The 20,622-nt window shown below is 48.6% G+C and overlaps 1 long non-coding RNA gene across 3 annotated transcripts; it reads right to left on the bottom strand.

Annotated features, from left to right (window-relative positions):
* Window positions 1-5,858: 5,858 nt before the first annotated feature.
* LOC148756415 (uncharacterized) lies at window positions 5,859-20,573 on the bottom strand. Of its 3 annotated transcripts, none has more exons than XR_016022825.1 (3): window positions 20,474-20,573; window positions 19,746-20,128; window positions 5,859-7,821 (listed from the first exon to the last, which is right to left on the bottom strand). It is a non-coding gene; the product is annotated as an uncharacterized LOC148756415 (long non-coding RNA). The 3 variants fall into 3 exon arrangements; XR_016022824.1 differs by lacking the exon at window positions 5,859-7,821 and adding an exon at window positions 8,968-9,280; XR_016022826.1 differs by lacking the exons at window positions 5,859-7,821; window positions 20,474-20,573 and adding exons at window positions 8,968-9,280; window positions 20,299-20,441.
* Between the last annotated feature and the right edge of the window lie 49 nt (window positions 20,574-20,622).

Genomic DNA, 20,622 nt, shown 5'->3' with positions numbered 1-20,622 from the left:
TCAGTGCCCATGAGGGGCAGGTCCTCTCTGGGCCTGGAAGATCTTGTGTCTGAGTCAGAGGGAGGAGAATGCCTGTTTGCTGGAGCCAGACGCCTCCATAATTACACATTCCCTGAAAGGCAGGCAGGAGGGCTCTCTTTCACAACTGGAATGTGTGTACTTTCAGAATGAGAACAGCCCAACAACTGACCCTCTGTTTAGAAAAGAGAAACAAAATCAGGAGAAGGGATTTGATATCTACTAAGATGGCATCTTCCTCCTGAACACTCCTGAGTGTGTTTTTAGGAATGTTACTGTTATTTGGAATAGCTTTACAGACTGAGTATCCAGCAGCATGGCACTGACCACAGAAATAATGGAACACCCTGTAACCTTTGCAAGCCACGTGTCAGCACCCAAACATGGTTATGTGATGTTTACTGACATGAGAATGAAAATCCACTGAGCACTTTCCTGTCAGTATACGATACTTCGGTGGAAAGTTTTCACGGCACTAAAAATGCTCTGTTCTCCTGCGTTCACCCCTCCCCCTCCCACCCTACAACCCCAGATCTTGTACTGTCCACGCAGTTTTGCCTTTTCCAGAACGTCACGTACTTAGATTCACACAGTATGTAGCCTTCTCAGATGGGCTTCTTTCACTTAGAAATATGCATTTAAGTTTCCTCTGTGTCTTTTCACTGAATTTCTCTTTATCACTTATAATATTCCATCGTCTAGCTGGACGAGTTTGCTTATCCATCACCCATTGAAAACATCTCAGTAGTGTCCAAGTTTTGGCAGTTATGAAAAAAGCTGCTGTAAACATCCATGTGCGGGTTTTGTGTGAACATGTGTTTTCGGCTCCTTTGGGCAAATTATGATTGAGCCTGACTGCTGGGTCGTATGATAAGAGTGTTTCAGTTTTGGAAGAAACTGCCACACTGTCACCTAAAGTGGCTGTGCCATTTGTGTCCCCACCAGCAGTGACTGAGAGTCCCTGCTGCCACATGTCCTGCCAGCACTTGGTGACGTCAGTGTGCTGGGGTGTGGCCGGGCTGGGAGGCGTGTGGAGGTGTCATTGTTTCAGTTTGCATCTCCCTGGTGATGTGCCGTGGGGCACCTTCTCGTGTGCTTACTGCCATCTGTGTGTGTTCTTTGGTCTCTTCAGGTTTTTGCTCATTTGCTTACTGGTGTACTGTCTGTCTCGACTGGAGTGCAAGCTCCTGAGGGCAGGGGTTTGTCCTCGGGCCACCGTGTCCCCAGGGCCTAGAACAGTGTCTGGCTTAGAGTAGGTGCTCATAGACAACCAGGAGACAAACGAGTGAGCTCAGCAGTGCACAGCAGCCGTGTGGCTCTGCTGGGGGTCACCCAGCTCTGCAGCTACGTGTCCACTCACCTGAAGGATGTCGAGATCCACCGACACCACGTGTTCAATCCCAGAGGAAAGTTCTGGAAGTCAGAATTAGGCCCTGGCTAGGACTCAGAACGGGACATCTCTCAGTTGCTTTGTCTGTCCTTGGTGAGACAGTGCACAGCTCGGCACTGGGTAAATGCCTGCTAGATGCACAAACAATTGGGCGAGCCCTGGATGATCTCTGCTGGGGCGAGGGGAAGCCCCACTCCCCAGGGATGGATGCCTCTGCCTCATAGCAGCCTCGGGGACACTTCACGACCTCACTTTCCTTGCTTCCTGTCTCACTTCCCTGCTCTCTCCCTCCTGCTTCCTGGGATCACCTCTCGAATGATTACTGCACAAAAACCCTTGAGTCCATATCTGTTTTTAGGGCAATTGAAAATGAGCATCACCCCTTAACATAAATGTGGGGAAACTGAGGCCTGCCCAAGACCACGGAGAGCATCAGCCGGACCCTTGGCTTTTCCAGGATGGCCCAACTCTGGAGCTCAGCCTTGGGCCACAGCCCACAAGCCTCTGTGTGACATGTGAAGCATGGGGACAGATAGGGTGAGCCAGGCCTGGTACACGGCTGCACGGAGAAGCCCAGTGAAGCTGAAGCATGGCTTTTCTGTGAGGATCAGTGCCGGGTGCCATTCCCATGGTTCCTGGTCTTCCTAGCCCAGACACCGGCCGGCCCAGGGAGCCTGGCCAGGGCCGGCCAGGCCCTGAGATGCTACTGGGGGTCAAGTCAGGTACCTGCCCCCAGACCATGCTGCTGGGAGAAGCCAGACATTTGGAGAGTCACGTACACTCTGGGAAAGGCCACAGGGGCTTTCCAGGCATTTTCTCCTTTTTTTAAATATTGTTCCTCCCTCCCTTCTCTGGAGGGGTGTGAAGTGGTGAAGTAGGGTTTTCTCTCCATAAGAGATGCTGGTGAGAGCTGCCTACTGGGTTTTGGCAAAGCAACAACATAGTTTGTGGCAGTGAGTTGTGTTTTGAGCGCCTCCAGAAAGGTACCTGTTCTGCAAAAGTGACCCGGCTGGGACACGTAAGCCCTCAGCTGTCCACAAGGGGGCAGTCTTGGCTTCCCAGTCTCCTCCGGCAGCTGGGGACACTGTGCCTGCTTGTCTCCCCGGCACAGTGAGGGGAGGGCCTGCTGTGCAGGGGCAGGGCCTGCGAGCTGGTCAGGACAGGGCAGACGGACACTGTGTGTCTGTCCCGGTGAGGTGACACAGCTGCAGCACAGCAAGCGGTGCCTTCCTTGCCCCTCTGTCCCCGCCGACCCCCATGGTCCCTGATGGAGAGCCTGAGGCCTGCTTGGACCCTGTCTCCTGGGGGCAGTGAGCAGGGGAGCCCGGGGTCATCCCTGCTGGGGTCTGAAACAGGCAGTTTCCCAGGGTTCCGACAGTGAGGGCCTTGGCCTGAGATGGCCCACATTAAAGCGTGCCGGTGACTTTTCGTGCCTGTGTGACCCACGTGCACTCGCGTGTTTCTGAGGTCACAAGTGCAGAGCCGGCCCAGCTCCCGCAGTGTGTGCTGCAGCCCCTGAGGGGCAGGTCTGGGCCCCGGGCTCCTCGGGGCTCCAAGCCAGGCGTGCTGATGCTCCTCGTGTGAAAAGCAGCAGATGGAGCCCCTTTAAAATGCAGGCAGGGGGCCGCCTGGCATGTCTGACACCTGGCGCTTTTGGGTGTTAAAACAGGACAAAGTGACCTTTGGACGGGGCCGGGGCAGCCTCGTGTCCCATGGAATGTTCGGCCATAAAGAGGAAGGAAATCCTGCCATTCACTGCAAGGTGGACGGACCCAGCGGTGCTGCTGGGCTCCGTGGCGTAAGTCAGACAGAGAAGGGCAGATGCTGCATGGCGTCGCTTACGTGTGTCATCTTAAAACACTCGAATTCATAGAGGCAGAGAGATGGTGGCTGGGGGCGGGCTGAGGCCTTGTTGCATGAAGGCTACAACGTCGCAGTCTTGTGGGCCCAGAAGCCTCACAGCTGATATGCAGCGTCCTGACTGCAGTGAATGGCTCTGCTGCGTCCTGGGAAGTGCCTCAGAGTGAATGTCAGGTGTTCTCATCACAGAAAATGGTGTCAGCGTGTGAGGAGGTGATGTGTCGCTTAGCGGGACTGCCTCCTCCTCTCATGTGTGTGCATCCACCCTCGTGTGTACCCTAAACACATACAGCTTTCACTGAAAAGTGTGTAAAGCCCAGTCCCAGAGGAGCTGGCGGAACGCACAGACTCTCGGCCAAGCCCTGGAGACCGCTACTTGACGGGCAGTTTAAAGCTACCTTCCCAGAGTCTTCCTATGACAACTCTGCGTGAAGAACCCAGACCCTCGTTAAGTCTGGCTGTTCAGGAGAGCTGGCCGAGGTGCCTAACTTTTCAATAAGAAAAGGGCCCTCAGCCATGCTAGGGGCTGGGCTCATTCTGCATTTCCGTCACACATGGCACCCATCCAGCTCCCTGCTGCCTGGTCGGGCAGTCGGCCTGTCCCTCAGGTGGCTAGCTAAATGCCCCGGGACGGGTCCTTTGTGGCTCATCATGTATAGCAGGGCAGTACTTCCAAGTGCCAGCTCCCCGATCGCAGAGTGTCAAGCCTGTCCCAAAGTTGGGCAGTGAAGCGGCAGTCTCCCCGGCAGGAAGGGGCAACAAGCAGGGTCTTGGGCGACAGCTATAGAAAGCCTCTTGCTTCCTGACTCCTTGGGGTCAGGGCTGGGCTGCAGCCACACTGGCCACTGTGTAAATACACTCATGAAAAGGTCTGTCTCAAGAGTGGGAGCCAGTCTCTTTTGGGGACATCGGGAGAGGGGCTGCTGCAGGCTCTGTGACATTGGGCTCTTTTTCTCATTTCTAGGTTTCTAGGATCTTTATTTATAGGGGTGTTAGGCCTTAGCCTGATATATGAGTAGCAAGTATTTGCTCCGAGCTTATCATTTCTTCCTTTTTAAAATATGGTACCTTTCCCCTGGTGTAGTGTTAAAATATCAGTTCTCTCCAATTTGATTTATAGATTCAATACAGTCCCCATAAAATGCTTCAACAGGTGTCTTTGTGGAAATGGTGACCTAATTTCGAAATTTATATAGAAATACTTATAGAAGTACTTAATACCCCTGAATTGCACAATTTAAAATGATTAAAAGGTTACATTTTATTGAATCTAAATTTTAACACATAAAATACTTATCAAAAATTAAAAAAAATATAAAAGAGAAAAATGAAAAACAAAACATGCTACCAGCAGTAGAGAGGCCAGCTCTGGTGCTGGGTGGAGCTTAGGAGAGGGCGCTGAGGGAGGCACCAGGTGCAGCCCCAGCTCCTCAGGTGCCTCACCCGGCTCTAGCGCCCCTTCCAGCCCAGCAGAAGCCAGCTCTAGTGCCACAGTTGCTGCTAGAAGTGGTGTGCACATGGCTGTGGCTCTGGCTCTGCCCCCGGAGGTGGCATCAGATCTAATGACACAAATGCCTCCAGCTCTAGAGCGGCTTTGCTTCTGTAGCCATGCAGCTGGATCTGGCTTTTGAGATGGCGCAGGAGCCAGTGCTGGGGACAAGGCCATTGGGGACATCACCCACAGGCCTTCTTCCCCAGGGGCCAAACACGGAACACATCCCAGAGCTTTCCACAGAAGAACATCTTCCCAGGCTGAGTCCACCTGACGGGTGGTATGAGGACAGTGGCTCCCGACCCTGCTCTAGCCTCTGGCAGTTCCTCCCTGAGTAGCCCCAGCACTGACCCCTCCCCATACGTTCACTCTAGGGTTCTGTCTCTGCGGATTCCTGGTCAGCCAGCTGGGTCAAAAGAAGTGGGCACGGTGCTCCAGGTGTGGGCCGGGCATGCTGAGCTGCGTGTAAGCCACAAACTGCTTCAGGGTGACAAAGCCGCATCCTCCAGATGCTGGTCCCCGGCCTCAACCCCCAGAAATCCGCAACCACAGAGACAGGAGCCCTCTCTCTTAACCCAAAGCCCACACACTCTTAGTTGTTCCTGGAGTCTGTCACCCTCACAACGAGGGCAGAGGACTCCATATCCAGACGAGGTCAGGAGGGCATCGCCTTGAATGTCCTGTGCCCTCCCTGCTGTGTTGTCTCATGGGACTGGCCAAGTCCCCGGCTGGAATGGAAGCCTGGGGCAGTAGGGACTTCAGTCTGCTCCATTCAGTGAGCTACACCAAGTGCCTAGAAAAGGGCCTGCACACAGTAGGCACTTAATATTACCTTCTTGACTGAATGAACTTCAGGTTCCTCAGTCAGCCCTCTGGGTTTCCTGCTCTGGCTACACCCAGGACAGGGGACTGTCCCCCGCCTTCCCCTCCAATAGAACAGGAAGCCTTTACAGATGGAAAACAGCTCTTCCCAAAGCCACAGAATTAGTGAGGCTTGAGGCAGGAAGCTCCTTCATGGGAGAGAGAAAACCATAAGTAGGAACAACCACAGCCCTTGGCAGCCCTTTCCACGGGACCAGGCACGGGGTCAGCACTCTCCATGGCTTATCTCACTTAATCCTGACAAGATCCCTACAAGGGCGTTTGGTCCCCATAGCTCCCCAGTTTTCACACAAGCAAACAGGCTCAGAGGTGAGGTGACATTCCCAACATGTACAGCTAGGAGGTGGCAGAGTAACCACTGTGCTGTACAGGGGAGAGGCACCCACCTTTTCCGCAGCAGGCGCGTGACCTGTTGGGTGCTTGTCGTGCAGGAGACCCTGCTCGCTGCGCCATTTTTCAGGCGGGGCGGCCTGCGGGGTCTCTGCTCCCGCTCCCCACACAAGAACGCAGGATATGGTGAGGCCAAAAAGGAACACCCACGGAGCCATAGGTAGGGGAGTCATACCACCATGGTCTCACTGGAGGCTGGGCCCACCGGACGCGCGACCTGCCGTCCGCCTTTCCGCCAACCAACTGACCGATGACTCTCCACTCTCTTTGACTCTGTTCCTCTCCTCTCTTCCGCTCTCCTCTGCTCTGCTCGGCTCCTCAGCAATCCTTCGTAGCCGCAGCAGCGGCCAATTGGCTAACCGGCCACAGCCCACGGCCAATCAGCCACAGCCGAGCCAGCACCTTTCCACGTGAGGCCGAGAGCCTGTAAACTACTTTCTGGGGCTCTGTCCCCACAGTGCTGGAGAAGTTTCAGTGGATAGATGGGAAGATGGGGACACGGAGTCTGCTCTGGGGGGCAGATACTACATATTCTAGCAGCTTCTCTGGCGTGCCTGCGTTCATGGTCCCCATCCAGGTCCAGGGACGATTACTTTTACACTGGGGCGGGACAGAAGAGGAATGGGTCAAACAATACGAATAGTGTCAGACTGCAAAAATACTTATGGCCATAATGTGAAGTAAAAGCAGTATTTAAAGAATTTTCTGATATCCCGGCAAAAGTAATTGTTTTCACAGTAGCTGAATGAGTCAATCTCTTGGAACCCCCTCCCGCCTCTGAGCAGCTCACATTGTGGAACTGGAGTCTAATAATAAAAGATGCAAGTTGAGTTGGAGGCAGGGGCACGCCCAGAATGACCCCTGGGTGTCCCCTTCCCGCTCCAGCGCTCCATTGAGCACAGTGGGCACGGCCCGCCCCCTGTTGGTCATCCTCAGCACTGCAGCCGCAGGCGGAAGAAAACCAGACCAAAAAAGATACACCTTTGGGGTCTTCAAAGCAGTGGAGCTGGCTCCAGGAGAGATGAGAAGAACCTCGGATGTTCGATGTCCCCGGTTTATGTCCACTGTCCTGGGGTGCCCAGTTTCCCCCGGAGGCTCCGGCATGGGTGTTCTGGCCCCTGATCCCCGAGAAGCCATCTAGTAGCCTGCCCCTGGCTCCCAGGCCACCCCGTCCCAGGGACCTCGGGGTAGAAAGCATTTACTGGACTCAGCGCAGTGGGTCATTGATGGAGAACAGTGATAGCACACAGTCTCCTACGAGCCTGTGAGATCCTCGGGGTCCCCGCCCCAAGCATATTCCAGTTTCAGTGAAGCAATCAGGTCTTCCTTCTGTATCCTGGAGGACCCTCCCCATGGGGGCTTGTCCTGGTCGCAGGCGCCCAGAGCGGTGGACACAGCACTCCAGACCCCGTCCTCTCCAGGCTGACCGACTGGGACCCTCGGGACCCCAGCCCATCAGCCTGGAATAGCTCCCCTCGGGATGCGGTGAGCCACGGGGGTTTTGCTGGGAGACGGGCCGGACCTGGTCCCGCCTGGGCCTCAACGCGTGGCGCGTGCTCCCCCTTTCCCAAAGCCCCACCTTCAGAGATGTGGGCGTGCCCGCTGGCCGCTGCGGCCGGGTCAGCTAACCGGCCTCCTCTGAGCCTCTAGCCAATCGGGGCCTCCAGACGCTGGCGCCGCCAGACAATCGAGGTGTCCACGGCCCGCGCCGCCCTCCTGTGATGCCGCGAGCCAATAGGTGTCCACTGTGGCTTCCCTTGAGAGTCGCGCAGCAGCCGGGGACGTCCCCCTGAAGTGGAGAAGATGCCCATTGTATTTGGGGGCTGGGCACCTGGAAGTGAGGCAGCATCGCCGGGGGCCGTCGGAGGCGGGAAGGTGGGGGGTGGCGGGGGGAGGGGCGGGGAGGGGGGAAGGGCGGCGCCTCTCCTTCCCGCGACTAGCCTGAATGTGGAGAGGCTACCGAGGGGACACGTGCAACTGCATTGGCCTGCCCAGCCAGTCTCCTGTACCTCCCTGCGAGGCTTCCTGTGTTTGAGAAATGGATGGAATTTTAGAGCACAGATTTTCTGAAAATGGGGATTGTCCCTATGGTAGTTCATATTGAGGCCAAATCATAATTATTCAGAAATAATGTTTGGGAAAGCCCAGAAGAAAATGTTGTGGAGCTTGGGTAAGGGCAAAAATAGTGGCAGTCACCTAACTAGATCAAACAGCAGCCAACTGTTACTGGAACACGTTATGTGTATCAAAAAGATAAGGAAATGCTGTTGTCGCCAACTTGGTTTTAAACTGAAGCTTCACGTTACCTGTGTAAAAACCTGAGGGTGGAAGCACTTTGAACTTTGGAACTTTCCCCTTGGACTTCTAATTCTTGTCAGTGCTTTGCAACAAGGCACTAACGAAAAAGGCTTTCTGTTTTCTTTTTTCTTTTTAATTTAGTCTTTGATAAAAAGATGTTGCTTCCAGAAATCACATAGGAAGTTAGAAGACTCGGAATTAGAAGGACAATCCCTGCTCATCTAAATATGTAGGTTATTCTAAGACGTATGAACTCTTAGAGGCCGCGGGTGTTGTTCTCAGCATCCAGCCAACGACAAGCATATTTGGCAGCCATTCAGTGGCTTTAACTGTCTTGACTTTATTGCCTGACTTCAATTCTGTCTTTTATGTCCTGTGTCTTCTGCACACAGCTGGGTGTAGGAGTCCAGAAATTCCTGTACACAGCACAAGGAAAAGCTGTGAAAACCGTGCTTATGGGCCAACACATTCCCTTTTTATTGTTGTTGAACTTCAGGGGCATAGAGTTGGATTAATCACAATCGCCCTGCCCCCATCCATGCAAAGGCTTGTTTTGATTTCGTTCTTTTTGATAGCGTAACACCACAGCCTGTTGCCCCAGAAATGCTGTGTAACAGTCAACCAAAAAAGCTGGGTGGCTTACAAGCACGTGGTTTATTACTGCTGCACGCAGGGTGGGCAGCTCTGGGGGTCATGGTCCTCACTCACTCACACATCCAGGGATTGGCGGGTCTCCCTTGGGACCATCAGGGCTACTCTGCTTGGCTCCACTTAACTCTCATCCTCAAGCAGGCAAGTCTGGGAGTATTCTCAGGATGATGGCAGAGGCGGAGACCTGCCAGGCGTCCTGAGCCCTCTGGTTGGAACTGGCATCTCTGTTGCATTTTGTCGCCCAAAGTAAAACACAGACAGCTCACATGCAAGAGGAGGGGGCATTGGTCTGTCAGGGCCTGTGGAATCAGATGAAATCTGTAGATCAATCTGGGCAGAATTGACATCTTTATGATACCAAATCTGGCTTTCAAATCTGGCATATTTCTCTGCTAGTGTATTTCCTCTCTAAGTACCCCTTTATGCAGTTGTATGGTTCTCCCTGTAGAGAACACATACTTCGTTTGTTGGAATTATTCCTGGGTACTTGAGTGTCTGTGACACTCTTGGAAATGTTGCTTTGCTGAAATTGTGTTCTCAATTTGTTTGCTGTCAGTGCAGAGAAAAAGTTATCGTTGGTAGGTTCATCACATTTCCAGAAATTTTGCTGTACTGTATTATTATTTCCGTTAATTTGCCTGCAGACTGTTGGGTTTTCTACATAAATGATCATACCATTTGCAAATAACGATAGTTTCCTTTGCTTTTTTTCTAATCCTTGAGTCTCAGATTGCTATTTCTGAGGCTGCTTGTTCTGGCCAGGACCTCCAGTCCAGTGGCCATTCAGTCTTGTCCCTGATTTTAAACGCAGTGCTTCCAGTATTTCCACGACTAGGGTGATGTTTGCCTAGGTTTTTTTGGTTGGTGTGTTTTCATCCTTGATTTTTTTGTTGTTGTTTTAAATATGGATATTCTTTATCAGGTTAAATAATTTTCTTTTCTCCTAATTTACTAAGAGTTTAAATCATGAATGGGTGTTGAGTCTTCTATTGGGATGATTTTCTTGTTTCTCTTTTAATCTGTGGGTTATTATGGATTTTCTATTGTCAAGCCATCCTTGGATGTCTAAGATAACCCCACTATGGGTGTGCTATATTATTTTTCCCTGTATCATTATATCCAATTTCCTATTATTTTACTGAGGATTTTTGCAACTAGTTTCATAAGTGAGATACATATGTAACTTTTAATATTTTTGTGTGCTTTTGATTTCAGGGTTATGCTGGTTAGGTAGAATGAGTTGGGAGTGATTCCTTCTTTTTCCCTTGTCTGAAAGATTTTGTGTTAAATTGGGATGATTTCTTCTTTGAAACTTTTGTAGAATTCTGTGTGTGTATGTGTATGTTTTTAACTAATTGCTTTATTTTTTTGAATAATCATAGGACAATTCAGCCTATAGGAATTTTTTCATTTCATTTCATTTTTCCAAATTGTCAGCTTATAGTCATTGATAATATATATTTTTTAATTTATTTTTTAAATTTATTGGGGTGACAATTGTTAGTAAAATTACATAGATTTCAGGGGTACAATTCCGTATTACATCATCTATAAATCCCATTGTGTGTTCACCACCCAGAGTCAGTTCTCCTTCCATTACCATATATTCGATCCCCCTTACCCTCATCTCCCACCCCCCACCCCCCTTACCCTCTGGTAACCACTAAACTATTGTCTGTGTCTATGAGTTTCTGTTTCTCATTTGTTTGTCTTGTTCTTTTGTTGTTTTTGGTTTATATACCACATAGCAGTGAGATCACATGGTTCTCTGCTTTTTCTGTCTGACTTATTTCGCTCAGCATTACACTCTCAAGATCCATCCATGTTGTCACAAATGTTCCTATATCATATATCATCTTTTCTTACCACCGAATAGTATTCCATTGTGTATATATACCACAACTTCTTTATCCATTCATCTTTTAAAAAAAATAGGACAAAAAATCATCAGATTTGTTTGGAACCACAAAAGACCCTGAATAGCCAAAGCAATCTTAAGGAAAAAGAACAATAATGGAGGTATCACACTTCCTGACTTTAGCTTGTACTACAGGGCAACAATAATCAAAATAGCATGGTATTGGAAGAAAAACGAACACATAGACCAATGGAATAGAATTGAGAACCCAGAAATAAAACCACATAAATATGGACAGATAATTTTTGACAAAGAAGCAAAAAACATACAATGGAGGAAAGACAGCTTCTTCAATAAATGGTGCTGGGAGAATTGGATAACCACATGCAAAAGAATGAAACTGGACTGCTATCTGTCACCATGTACCAAAATTAATTCAAAATGGATCAAAGACTTAAGCATAAGACCTGACACAATAAACTGCATAGAAGAAAACATGGGTACTAAACTTATGGACCTTGGGTTCAAAGAGCATTTTATGAATTTGACTCTAAAGGCAATGGAAGTAAAAGCTAAAATAAACGAATGGGACTATATGAAACTTAAAAGCTTCTGCACAGCAAAGGAAACCATCGACAAAATAAAGAGGCAACCAACTGAATGGGAGAAGATTTTTGCAAACAGTGCCTCTGATAAGGGGCTAATATCCAAAATATACAAGGAACTCATAAAACTCAACAACAACAAAAACAAACAACCCAATTGAAAAATGGGCAGAGGACCTGAAGAGACATTTCTCCAAAGAGGACATACAATGGCAAATAGACATATGAAAAAATGCTCAACATCACTAATCATCAGAGAAATGCAAATCAAAACCACAATGAGATATCACCTCACCCCAGTCAGAATGGCTATCATCAACAAGACAAATAGTAACAAGTGTTGGAGAGGCTGTGGAGACAAAGGTACCCTCATACACTGTTGGTGGGAATGCAGACTGGTGCAGCCGTTATGGAAGGCAGTGTGGAGGTTCCTCAAAAATTACGAATAGAATTACCATATGACCCAGCAATCCCTCTCCTGGGTATCTACCCAAAAAAATTGAAAACATTTAGAGATAAAGACACGTGTGCTCCAATGTTCATTGCAGCATTGTTTACGGTGGCCAAGACATGGAAACAACCAAAATATCCTTTGATAGATGAATGGATAATGAAGTTGTGGTATATATACACCATGGAATACTATTCGGCGGTAAGAAAAGATGATATAGGACCATTTGTGACAACATGGATGGATCTTGAGAGTGTAATGCTGAGCGAAATAAGTCAGACGGAAAAAGCAGAGAACTGTGTGATTTCACTGATATGTGGTATATAAACCAAAAACAACAAAAGAACAAGACAAACAAATGAGAAACAGAAACTCATAGACACAGACAATAGTTTAGTGGTTACCAGAGGGTAATGGGGGAAAGGGGATGGTAGATGAGTGTAAAGGGGATCAAATATATGGTGATGGAAGGAGAACTGACTCTCGGTGATGAACACACAATGTGATTTATAGATGATGTAGTACAGAATTGTTCACCTGAAATCTATGCACCTTTACTAGCAATTGTCACTCCAATAAACTTTAATTAAAGAAAAAAGAGAGAAATAATGTTAGAGTTTGATGGTAACCATCAGAATGACCAATAAGGTAAATTACGTGACGTTTCAGCATTTTTCTTTTTCTTTTTTTGTTTTAAAGGGGGGAAGGGAACAGGACTTTATTGGGGAAGAGTGTGTACTTCCAGGCCTTTTTTCCAAGTCAAGTTGCTGTCCTTTCAATCTTAGCTGTGGAGGGTGCCCGTTCAGCTTCAACTTGTTTTCCTTTCAGTCTTAGTTGTGGAGGGCAATGCTCGCTCCAGGTCCAGTTGCCGTTTTCTAGTTGCAGGGGGCGCAGCCCACCATCCCTTGTGGGAGTCGAACCGGGAACCTTGTGGTTGAGAGGACACACTCCAACCAACTGAGCCATCTGGGAGGCAGCTCAACTCAAGGTGCCGTGTTCAATCTTAGTTTCAGGGGGTGGAGCACACCATCCCTTGTGGGACTCGAGGAGTTGAACTGGCGACCTTGTGGTTGAGAGCCCACTGGCCCATGTGGGAATCGAACTGGCAACCTTCGGAGTTAGGAGCATGGAGCTCTAATCACCTGAGCCACCGGGCCGGCCCTGATGTTTCAGCATTTTCCACTTGTGCTGTCTCTGATGGTACAGTAACTGAATCTGAGAGCACTGATCAACGGTCCCTATTCAACCAACTGCCATCTTCCGTATGGGCAAAATCTTCAACTGATATTGGCAGAATTCACAGTGTACCTCCTATCAAGGTTCAAATTGATCCTTCAAAGCCTCTGCCCAGAATTAATCAATAATTAATCAATATCCTATAAGTAAGGAGGCCTTCCAAGGTATAAAGCCCATAATAGAAGATGACATAACTCAGGGTCTTATTATTCCTTGCACTAGTCCTTGTAACACCCCTATTCTACCTGTGAGGAAGCCAAAGGGACAAGGGTGGAGGTATGTCCAGGACCTCTGAGCAATAAACCATATTGTCATCCCTTGACACTCTGTTGTTCCTGACCCTCATATGCTGCCCAGCATCCATCCCAACTGCAAGTAAATTCTTTACAGTAATTGACTTATGCAGTGCATTCTTTGGCATCCCAGTTGAGGAAGCTAGCCAATACCTTTTTGCTTTCACTTGGGAAGGAAAACAATTTATCTGGACGGTAATGCCTCAGGGTTTCACTTACAGCCCTTCTTATTTCACACAGATTCTGAAGACTGATTTGGATGATGTGTTTTCCCTAAAGGTTCCATCTTGTTACAATACGTATGTGGATGATTTACTTCTTTGCTCTCCTCAGGTTTCTTCACAGGATGATAGCATCCATCTGTCGACACTTTTGGCCTTAAAGGGACATAAGGTCGCTAAAGAAAAATTACAATTTGCTTAAACTCAGGTTCGATATTTCAGACATCTGATATCAGAACAGGGTCTACACCTGGAACAAGACAGGCTCCATTGCATCCTAAATTTCCCAAGGCCCAAGACTAAGCACCAATTGTGAGGTTTTCTTGGGCTAATCAGCAATTACCAGAATCGGATCCCAAATCTCTCTCTTATGACAAAACCTCTATATGTTCTATTAAAGAATGACAGTCCTGACCCAATTTCATGGGAAGAACAGGATGGCGTGGCCTTCGAGGCCTTGAAGGAGAGTTTAATAAACCCACCTTCTCTTGGGCATCCTAACTATCAGATTCCATTTTTCATTTCTGTGCATGAAAAGCAAGGAAATGCCCTTGGCGTGCTCACTTAGAAACATGGGGATCAACATAAACCCCTAGGAAACTATAGTCAGCAACTGGACCCTGTGGCTCGGGGATACCCTTCTTGCCTCAGAGCTGTTGCTGCCACTGCCCTCCTGGTTAAGGCCACAGAGAAGATTATTGTGGGGTCCTCTCTAACTATCTTTGTGTCTCATGCAGTAGAAGCTCTCCTAAATTCTCATCACACCTAGCATCTTTCAGTCAGTCGTCTTACTTCCTATGAAATCCGTTTGTTAACCGCTTCCCATATAACCCTTTCAGCTACTTTTCTTTCTTCTGAGACTGAGGAAGCCCCTCATGACTGCCTGCCATTAACAGATCACCTTCTGACTTCTCGTGACGATTTGCAGAAAACTCCTCTAGATAAAGCTGATCTTTCCTGGTTTACAGATGGTCAATTTACTTAAAAAACAACAATGATAAGTACTGCGCTTATTATGCTGTTGCAGCCCCTTCTGAAGTCATCGAGGCAGCACCTTTGCCTCTGGCCACTTCAGCACAGCAGGCTGAATTATATGCCCTCACTCGAGCTTGCATTTTAGCAAAGGGCAAAACTGTGAACATTTATACTGACAGTAGGTATGCTTTTGGAGTGGCTCACAACTTTGGGACGCAATGGAAACATGGTTTCCTTACCTCCAATGGAGATAAAATTAAGAATGGTTCATATTTATGGGAATGATTAGATGCTATAGTTCTGCCTTAGCCATTATTAAGATTCCAGGACATTCTAAACTAGATTCCCTGAAAACTAAGGGAAATCACCTTGCCGAGATTTCTGCTAAGAATGCTGCCCTTAAAGGCATCAGCAGCAGTCAGACTTCTGTCATGGTCCAAAGAGAAGCTTCTTGTGTTACTGGCTAGAGAAGCCCAACAATCAGCTTCTGAAGAAGAAAAACATGACTGGAAATCCAACAATTGCTGGTTTAATAAGGAAATAAACTCTGGTTTGGACCAAATAACAACCCAGTTCTACGAGAAATGCTAAAATTCCCAGTCCTAACCACTTTACATGTGTTGAATCATTGGTCTACTGACAAAATGGTAGCATTCATGCACCAATATTGGTGGACAGATATTAATAAGGCTGAAAAAAGTTCCTACCTCAGGTATCCCACCTATCCAAAGTACAACTCAGGGAAGCCTGTTCGCACTGCCCCTGGACATTTTAAATTGCCAAACGGACAACTTGCTGTCTGGCAAATGGACTTCATACAGCTTCCCCCATCTCATGGATACAAGTATGTTTTAGTCATGATACGTATATTTTCTCAGTGGGCTGAAGCTTTCCCTTGCAGACAAGCTAATGTGTCTGCAGTAGTTAAAGTACTGTTAGAAAAGATTATTCCTACTTGGGGAACTCCTCTTGAATTCCACAGTGATCGAGGAACGCATTTCACTGGGCAGGTGCTGAAACCAGTCTGTGCTGTTTGGTCAGCTCTGCAACATTTTCACTGTGCTCACCATCCTCAGGCTTCAGGATTGGTTCAATGCACTAATGGCATTATTAACACTCAATTGGCAACATTTTGGTAGAAACTCTTCAAATACCTTAGTCCTTTTAAATCTCAGATCTACACCTTTTGGGACTCATAAGCTTTCACCTTTTGAGATAATTACAGGATGCCCTATGCATTTGGCCCCTGCCTCTCTTGATCCACAGTTGGTGAAAGGAGACATACTTCAATATTGTAAAGGCTTAATTGCTTTTATCAACAATAATCATGCTTTAGTAGAACAATCGTTTCACAGTGCACTCCAGGGAAATGAAAAACTGCAAATTCATACTCTACAATCTGGAGTTTTTTTTACTGGAAAAGACACCTCAAAAAGGATTCCCTCCAGTCACACTGGAAGGGCCCTTACCAGGTACTGTTGACTAACCTCTGTGCTGCTAAACTGCAGGAAGTAGATTCTTGGATACCCGTGTCACACCTAAAGAAGGTACCAAACCCTGACTGGAACTGCACACAGTCTGGTGACGTGAACCTAAAGCTGTCAAAATTTAAAGCAGGTGACCTCTAAGGAAATGGGTTACCAAGTCTTTCTGGTTGTTGAATCTATCATCAAGAACTTTGATCTATTTAAGATAATAATAATCTTTGTCTCATTAGCTATGAGCTTAAACTTCTGGTTTACACCTACCATATAAACTAGGTTGTTATGTTCTAATTCTACCTTTAAATCTTATTGTTTTTAAGCTCTGCTCCTGAGGCCCATCAACCCTGGACACTAGCTGTTCCCAGTCCATGCACTCTCCCCTTGATGTAAGCGATGACACCCAGAGAAGGTCCTTCCTGACACTGAAGGACAAAAGGCTGAAGACTGTAAAACCTGAGACCTGAAGACCTGACTGTTGATCAATGATGCTTTTAGAGAAAAGATCTTGATCAAAAGGAGGGAATGATAAAAGTAAACTGGCACTTTAAGTAAACTGACCCGGGAGCTGGGAGGTCTATGGATGGAGCTGGGCTTCTTGTTACTCTCTAGTCCTGACTTCCTGTTAAACTTTATGGTTCTAACTTCCTTCAGGGGGAATATACTCATATATAGGGACCATCTTGGGAGAGTGGTAGAACACTGCAAGTGGGCGCCGGCCGGAGGTGTGCGTTCTCACATTGCTGCGGTGGTTTTGCTTTTACCTTTTCCCAAATAAACCCTCCTTTTGGCGGACTGCCTGGCAAATTATTTTGTCCAGTCGACAAGACTAACACCCTTGCAAACTTTCCCAACATAATTGCAAAGGGAAATGGACTCTCTGACTGTTGGACATGCCACACGCAGCCTGGAAACACCCCTCCTCTCCCCAGTTTCAGCCTGCCCTTTTTAATCTCAGCCTTACCTTTCTGTCTGGGGTCCCTAAAGAGTTCCTCCACAGTACTCCCTTTGCTGTCAGGTTAGACTTCTCAGCTACACGTCTGGGCTGCACTCACCGCACCCCACTCGTTAATCAGTCTGATACAACTAGGGTCAGAACCGTCAACTGTACATCCACATCTAGCCCTTGTCACTTCTGTACGTATCGAGAGGGAGGCTACCTCTTGTCTGTCCAGTCCCCCTATTAGCCCATTACCTTTGACATTTCTAAAAGGGGTCCTCCAAATACTACCTTCTGGTGTCCAGCTAGTCACAGAGCTCACGACAGACAGGCAACAACATCTCGGAAACTTCGCCACCGACCTCCAAGAGCAGCATGGGTACCAACAAGGCCCAGGGATGCTGAGCTAAGGGGAGACCTTTCCTCTCCCCAATCCAACAGAGCTCCTCCTTGGGGCTCAGGTCTGACCACATGGTTTAAGTCCTCCTTCCACATCGAGCTTGTACCCCCCTCCAGGGTATTTATTTCTCTGTGGTCCTCCTCAAAATGAACTACCCAACGAAAAGTTGCCAGGTGGGTCTACCACCACTCTCCTATCGCCCTGGCTACACATGTATTGACAAGTCTCAGTTTGAAGGACGTGCCTTAGGGTTTTTAGGCCTTTGGGGCATATCAATCACGGTTCACAACATCACTCATCCCCAAGCCAAATGGGCCGTAGGACTCATTTAGTTGGTGCTGGGGCTGCTGTTGGTCTAGCAGCCCCTTGGGGAGGGTCTGCCTATCGTGAGGCTACTTTAACCACCCTAACAAAGTCCTAGCTGCCCTAGCTCAAGGCATGGGAGCCGCCTCCAGAATCTCCGGGGGTGCCTCGGTTCGTTTGCAAATGTTGTCTTTGACTACTGACTAGCGCTTGATTACTTATTAGCTGGACAAGGGGGAGTGTGTGCAGTAATTAGTAAGACTTGCTGCACTTGTATAAATGCCACCAGTCAAGTAGAAGATATTTAAAAGATATATATATATATATATAATCAGGCTGAATAGCTTCATAATTTTGCAAAGGAATGTCCAATGACTGACTCTATCGGGCAGGCGGTAAAAGACATTCTACCTTCCATGACTTGGTTTCTACCTTACTATGGCCTTTAGTTTGTATATTGCTTCTACTGCTATTCGGCCCATGTCTTTTTAATCTACCTGTCAAATTTATGTCCTCCAGATTACAACAGTTCCACTTAAAAATGATGGTCCTCCAGAAATTCCAACCTGTCCCTCCAGAAACAGAAGACTCAGATTTAACCAGTCTCCTCGTAACAATGTCGCACCGCTTTCACCTCCTACCCGCTGAAAGTACAGGGACAACACCTCTTTCCTCCTGACAGAGAGCAAGAGGATTGGACCCTGAGTATGACATCGCTTCCTTTCAGCAGGAAGTAGATACAGAAGAGACACATTGTCCCCTTTCCTAAGAGTTCAGGGTCTCAAACTCTTGAGAGGGGAATGATAGGATGGGTAGATAGAAGTGAGCAGAAGGAGAGACCTAGCCCTGGATAGAAAGCCCCTTGCTGCAGCTCCTACTTGGGTCAAGACCCCTTGCAGCTGCCCTCACTTAGGACACCAATGCCTCACTGGCCCGCCAGGATTCCAGGCTCACACATGCCTCTGAGTCAAAGGGATGTGTTGTTAGAAGCCAAAGAAGGAAGGAAGACATCCCACTTATCAGAGAATACATCCTGTTTTTCAGGACCATTTTAGTGACCTTCTCAAACAAATCATAAAAAGAAAATTGACAGAAACTACCTTGAGAAGCAAAAGGGAGGGCTGGGCACCACGGCAGGAGAGAAAGAGATAAAGAGAAGGGAGAGGGGCAGGCAATTCTACCCAAACAAATAAAAGCGTTCATACAGTGTAAGGAGAGGCTTTTCCCCCTCTTGGGATTGGTCCCCTCCACATCTGAGAGTGTATCTGCCTTTGTGAATAAACTCCTTACTACACTATGCATGCACAAAACACTGTCTCTTGACTGAACTCTTTCCCTTGAGGAGAGCCAAGGAAATCATCACAACCCGGTAACACTTGCGTTAAAAGTCACAGCATAAAAACCATGGCTCCCGCTCAATTAGGTGGCAGAAAAATAACTGGGTATTTCAGCATCACGGCCTGTCCCCTGGTCTGATACCACCCGCACACACAGAAACAAGAAGACTGACTGCCAGCACACGTGCCCCCCATACATGTACTAATATGCACAGGGTCGAATTAGCAGGAACTTATAGATACACACGTGCACAAGACTCACAATGGCACATTCACGTGTTCACAGGTGCACAGGTATCCAGACACCAGTACACAGTGACATTCCAAAACACATGTTCACACATTCCCAGAGGTATACACACACACCTGGATGCAAGACAAGACCTGTGCCTACAGGCCTAAAGGAGACACACATGGGCTGGCTACTTGATCAGCACTTGGGAGCCCCTGGCTCTCCCCCTCCATAAATCACCCTTCTCCCGCCAGTCAGAATAACTTGCCTTCCAGCCAGCCCCTTGAATAGATGTCCAGTCTTCCCTAAGTAGAGAATATCTTAGTGCAGGCAGGCTCTCGCCCTCCAGTTAAAAGGGGACACCAGGTAACTGGCTTCTGAGGCCCAGGCAATGGACAGGGACAGAAAGGAGCAGGAGAAGTGGTTACTCACCAGCCTCTGCAGTTGCTGAATGCCATGGAGGAGTTTTGGGTCAGGACGGCCAAGTCTCAGAATCAGAGGCAGATCCCAAGCAGGGCTCCACAAAGGACTCTCTCTGCCACTGCACCGTGGCCCCTGGCGCCACTAGGCGGGCATTGGGCGCAGCCGCAGGTGCAGGTCTCCCCCGAAGACCGTGACATTGTAGAAGAAGCTGCCGCCAGGGTCCTCCTCGCTGCCTCCCAGGAAACCTGAGGTCTGGACCAGGGCGACTCTGAGGACCCAAACTCTCTCTTTGGCTGTCGCCGCCAACACGACGTGGGACACCAAGAGGCCCTGGGCGTCAGTGCGCACTGGCACCACCAGGGTGAGCTCTGCTCTGCGCGCCAGGGGCTCGCCTGCAAGGAGAAGGGATATTAGGGCCACAGAAACCTAGGAGCCCCCAACTCCTAGAGGCCCCACCCCGCTGAGTCCCGCATCCCCCAGCCTTGCCCCCACTGCAAAGTGAAGGGCATTCCGCCAGGCAACCGCCAACAACTAGGCGGTACTTCCCTGGCCATCTCCATACCCGGGAGGTGCGTTAACACAGCCACCACTACGGAGCCCCGCCGCCCTGGGCATCCGGCTCTGGGACGCCAGCAAAGTGCTCTGCCCCTTGCCCGATTTAGGGGTGGGGCTCCGCGGGCTCTTCACAGTTCCCCAGGGGACAGCCACGTCAGAGCGACCCCCTGGGGTGAACCTACCTTCCTGGGCAGGAGGTGGGGCTGCTCTGAAGCCTTTCCTGTTTGGCCCTGTTGTGAGCGACTACAAGAGTAGTCGCTACATTTCAGTCTCTTCCTGAAAGTCAAGAGGACATTTACCCCTGGGCAGGGCCCTATGTACCTGCGTGGTA

This window comes from Rhinolophus sinicus, chromosome 12, assembly GCF_057876585.1.
Source record: "Rhinolophus sinicus isolate RSI-liver-muscle chromosome 12, RSI-T2T, whole genome shotgun sequence".
Lineage (NCBI taxonomy): Eukaryota > Metazoa > Chordata > Mammalia > Chiroptera > Rhinolophidae > Rhinolophus > Rhinolophus sinicus.
This window is presented reverse-complemented; position numbering and strand designations above follow the sequence as displayed.